This window comes from Triticum dicoccoides, chromosome 1A (genome assembly GCF_002162155.2).
Source record: "Triticum dicoccoides isolate Atlit2015 ecotype Zavitan chromosome 1A, WEW_v2.0, whole genome shotgun sequence".
Lineage (NCBI taxonomy): Eukaryota > Viridiplantae > Streptophyta > Magnoliopsida > Poales > Poaceae > Triticum > Triticum dicoccoides.
The window spans coordinates 498896527-498902526 of NC_041380.1; positions in this window are offsets into that span (position 1 = coordinate 498896527).

Consider the following 6000-nt stretch of genomic DNA (forward strand, 5'->3'; position numbering starts at 1 on the left):
CAGACGAAGTAATGGAACATCAATTCCCAGAAGGTTTCAAACCTGTAAACATTGAATCATACGACGGCACAACAGATCCCGCGGTATGCATTGAGGACTTCCTCCTCCACATCCACATGGCCCGCGGTGATGACTTGCATGCAAAAATAATATAAACTATCCCAAAAATAGGTTAGTCCCAAAAATAATATAAAGGTGTATAATAAAGCCCATAAACATCCAAAACAGATAATATAATAGCATGGAACAATCAAAAATTATAGATACGTTGGAGACGTATCAACATCGCCAAGCTTAATTCCTGCTCGCCCTCGAGTAGGTAAATGATAAAAACAAAAATTTTGATGTGGAATGCTGCCTAACATATTTATCCATGTAATTCTCTTTATTGTGGCAAGAATATTCAGATCCATAAGATTCAAGACAAAAATTTAATATTGACATAAAAATAATAATACTTCAAGCATACTAGAAAAGCAATCATGTCTTCTCAAAATAACATGGCCAAAGAAAGCTATCCCTACAAAATCATATAGTCTGGCTATGCTCTATCTTCACTGTGGGAGTCCTGGATTAGGGGGTCTCCGGACAGCCGGACTATGTCCATTGGCCGGACTGTTAGACTATGAAGATACAAGATTGAAGACTTCATCTCGTGTCCGGATGGGACTCTACTTGGCGTGGAAGGCAAGCTAGGCAATACGTATATGGATATCTCCTCCTTTGTAACCGACCTTGTGTAACCCTAACCCTCTCCGGTGTCTATATAAACCGGAGGGTTTTAGTCCGTAGTACAACAATCACAACATACAATCATACCGTAGGCTAGCTTCTAGGGTTTAGCCTCTCTGATCTCGTGGTAGATCTACTCTTGTAAAACCCATATCATCAATATCAATCAAGCAGGACGTAGGGTTTGACCTCTATCAAGAGGGCCCGAACCTGGGTAAAACTTCGTGTCCCTTGCCTCCTGTTACCATCTGGCCTAGACGCACAGTTCAGGACCCCCTACCCAAGATCCGCCAGTTTTGACACCGACATTCACCACACAAAATATTTAAATCATTCACAGCCCCGATGACAAGCCAAGCAATTGTTTCATACTTTTGGTGTTCTCAAACTTTTTCAATCTTCACGCAATACATGAGCGTGAGCCATGGATATAGCACTATAGGTGGAATAGAATGGTGGTTGTGGAGAAGACAAAAAGGAGAAGAAAGTCTCACATCAACTAGGCGTGGGCTATGGAGATGCCCATCAATAGATATCAATGTGGAACAGTAGGGATTGCCATGCAACGGATGCACTAGAGCTATAAGTGTATGAAAGATCAACAAAAGAAACTAGTGGGTGTGCATCCAACTTGCTTGCTCACGAAGATCTAGGGCATTTTGAGGAAGCCCATCATTGGAATATACAAGCCAAGTTCTATAATGAAAGATTCCCACTAGTATATGAAAGTGACAACATAGCAGACTCTCTATCATAAAGATCATGGTGCTACTTTGAAGCACAAGTGTGGTAAAAGGATAGTAACACTGTCCCTTCTCTCTTTTTCTCTCATTTTTTTATTTGGGCCTTTCTCCTTTTTTATGGCCTCTTTTTTTCTCTTTTTTTATTTGGGCTTCTTTGGCCTCTTTTATTTATTTATTTTCATCCGGAGTCTCATCCCGACTTATGGGGGAATCATAGTCTCCATCATCCTTTCCTCACTAGGACAATGCTCTAATAATGATGATCATCACACTTTTATTTTCTTACAACTCAAGAATTACAACTTGATACTTAGAAAAAAATATGACTCTATATGAATGCCTCCAGCGGTGTACCGGGATGTGCAATGATGCATGAGTGACATGTATGAAAGGATTATGAACGGTGGCTTTGCCACAAATACAATGTCAACTACATGATCATGCAAAGCAATATGACAATGATGGAGTGTGTCATAATAAACAGAACAGTGGAAAGTAGCATGGCAATATATCTCGGAATGGCTATGGAAATGCCATAATAGGTAGGTATGGTGGCTGTTTTGAGGAAGGTAAATGGTGGGTTTATGGTACCGGCGAAAGTTGTGTGGTACTAGAGAGGCTAGCAATGGTGGAAGGGTGAGAGTGCGTATAATCCATGGACTCAACATTAGTCATAAAGAACTCATATACTTATTGCAAAAATTTAGAAGTTATCAATGCAAAGTATTACGCGCATGCTCCTAGGGGGATAGATTGGTAGGAAAAGACCATCGCTCGTCCCCGACCGCCACTCATAAGGAAGGCAATAAATAAATAAATCATGCTCCGACTTCATCACATAACGGTTCACCATACGTGCATGCTACGGGAATCACAAACTTCAACACAAGTATTTCTCAAATTCACAACTACTCAACTAGCATGGCTCTAGTATCACCATCTTCATATCTCAAAACAATCATCAAGTATCAAACTTCTCATAGTATTCAATGCACTCTACATGAAAGTTTTTATTATATCCCTCTTGGATGCCCATCATATTAGGACTAGATTCATAACCAAAGAAAATTACCATGCTGTTCTAAAGACTCTCAAAATAATATAAGTTAAGCATGAGAGTTCATATATTTCTATAAAATAAAACCACCACCGTGCTCTAAAAGATATAAGTGAAGCACTAGAGCAAATGACAAACTACTCCAAAAGATATAAGTGAAGATCAATGAGTAGTCGAATAATTATGCAACTATGTGAAGACTCTCTAACATTAAAGAATTTTATAATTTTTGATATTATTCAAACAGCAAGCAAAACAAAATAAAATAAATGACACTCCAAGCAAAACACATATCATGCGGTGAATAAAAATATAGCTCCAAGTAAAGTTACCGATGAACGAAGACGAAAGAGGGGATGCCTTCTGGGGCATCCCCAAGCTTAGGATTTTGGTTGTCCTTGAATATTACCTTGGGGTTCCTTGGGCATCCCCAAGCTTAGTCTATTTCCACTCCTTATTCCATAGTCCATCGAATCTTTACCCAAAACTTGAAAACTTCACAACACAAAACTTAACGAAAAACTCGTAAGCTCCGTCAGCGAAAGAAAACAAAACACCACTTCAAGGTACTGTAATGAACTCATTCTTTATTTATATTGGTGTTAAACCTACTGTATTCCAACTTCTCTATGGTTTATAAAATATTTTACTAGCCATAGATTCATCAAAATAAGCAAACAACACACGAAAAACAGAATCTGTCAAAAACAGAACAGTCTGTAGTAATCTGTGACTAACACAAACTTCTGAAACCCCAAAAATTCTATAAATAAATTTCTGGACGTGAGTAATTTATCTATTAATCATCTGAAAAAAGAATTAACTAAATAGCACTCTCCAATAAAGGATGGCAGCAATTCTCGTGAGCGCTAAAGTTTCTGTTTTTTACAGCAAGACCAACAAGACTTTCCGCAAGTCTTCCCAACGGTTCTACTTGGCACAAACACTAATCAAAACATAAAAACTAAAGCATAACATAGGCTACATAAATTATTTATTGCTAAACAGGATCAAAAAGCAAGGAACAAAAATAAAATTGGGTTGCCTCCCAACAAGCGCTATCGTTTAACGCCCCTAGCTAGGCATGATGATTTCAATGATGCTCACATAAAAGATAAAAATTGAAACATAAAGAGAGCATCAAGAAGAATATGACTAGCACATTTAAGTCTAACACACTTACTATGCATAGGGATTTTGTGAGCAAACAATTTATGGGGACAATAATCAACTAGCATAGGAAGGCAAAACAAGCATAACTTTGAAACTTTAAGCACATAGGGAGGAAACTTGATATTATTGCAATTCCTACAAGTATATGTTCCTCCTTCATAATAATTTTCAGTAGCATGATGAATGAATTCAACAATATAATTATCACATAAAGCATTCTTTTCATGATCTACAAGCATAGAATTTTTATTACTCTCCACATAATCAAACTTCTTCTCATGAATAATAGTGTGAGCAAACTCAACAAAATAATTATCATGTGAGGCATAATACAATTGAAAACTAAAATCATGATGACAAGTTTCATGGATATCATTATTCTTTATAACATACAAGTCATCACAATAATCATCATAGATAGCAACTTTGTTCTCATAATCAATTGGAATCTCTTCCGAATTAGTGGATTCATCACAAAATAAAGTCATGACCTCTCAAATTCCACTTTCATCAATATAATCATCATAAATAGGAGGCATGATTTCATCATAATAAATTTGCTCATCAAAGCTTGGGGGACAAAAATATCATCTTCATCAAACATAGCTTCCCCAAGCTTGTGGCTTTGCATATCATTAGCATCATGGATATTCAAGGAATTCATACTAACAACATTGCAATCATGCTCATCATACAAAGATTTAGTGCCGAACATTTTAATGCATTCTTATTCTAACAATTTGGCACAATTATCGGAATCCTTATTCTCACGAAAGACATTAAAAAGATGAAGCATATGAGGCAAACTCAATTCCATATTTTTTGTAGTTTTCTTTTATAAACTAAACTAGTGCTAAAACAAGAAACAAAAAGATTCAATTGCAAGATCTAAAGATATACCTTCAAGCGCTAACCTCCCCGGCAACGGCGCCAGAAAAGAGCTTGATGTCTACTACACAACCTTCTTCTTGTAGACGTTGTTGGGCCTCCAAGTGCAGAGGTTTGTAGGACAGTAGCAAATTTCCCTCAAGTGGATGACCTAAGGTTTATCAATCCGTAGGAGGCGTAGGATGAAGATGGTCTCTCTCAAGCAACCCTGCAACCAAATAACAAAGAGTCTCTTGTGTCCCCAACACACCCAATACAATGGTAAATTGTATAGGTGCACTAGTTCGGTGAAGAGATGGTGATACAAGTGGTATATGGATGGTAGATAAAGGTTTTTGCAATCTGAAAATATAAAAACAGCAAGGTAACTAATGGTAAAAGTGAGTGTAAACGGTATTGCAATGCGTTGAAACAAGGCCTAGGGTTCATACTTTCACTAGTGCAAGTTCTATCAACAATAATAACATAATTGGATCACATAACTATCCCTCAACATGCAACAAAGAGTCACTCCAAAGTCACTAATAGCGGAGAACAAACGAAGAGATTATGGTAGGGTACGCAACCACCTCAAAGTTATTCTTTCCAATCAATCCGCTGGGCTATTCCTATAAGTGTCACAAACAACCCTAGAGTTCGTACTAGAATAACACCTTAAGACACTAATCAACCAAAACCCTAATGTCACCTAGATACTCCAATGTCACCTCAAGTATCCGTGGGTATGATTATACGATATGCATCACACAATCTCAGATTCATGTATTCAACCAACACATAGAACCTCAAAGAGTGCCCCAAAGTTTCTATCGGAGAGTCAAGACGAAAACATGTGCCAACCCCTATGCATAGGTTCATGGGCAGAACCCGCAAGTTGATCACCAAAACATACATCAAGTGGATCAATAGAATACCCCATTGTCACCACAGGTATCCCACGCAAGACATACACCAAGTGTTCTCAAATCCTTAAAGACTCAATCCGATAAGATAACTTCAAAGGGAAAACTCAATCCATTACAAGAGAGTAGAGGGGGAGAAACATCATAAGATCCAACTATAATAGCAAAGCTCGCGATACATCAAGATCGTATCACCTCAAGAACACGAGAGAGAGAGAGAGATCAAACACATAGCTACTGGTACATACCCTCAGCCCCGAGGGAGAACTACTCCCTCCTCGTCATGGAGAGCTCTGGGATGATGAAGATGGCCATCGGTGAAGGGTTCCCCCTTCGGTAGGGTGCCGGAACGGGTCTAGATTGGTTTTCAGTGTCTACGGAGGCTTCTGCTGGCAGAACTCCTGATCTATTGTCGTCTCCGATAGTTTTAGGATATATGGATATATATATAGGCGGAAGAAATACATCAGGGGAGCCACGAGGGGCCCAGGAGGGTGGAGGGCGC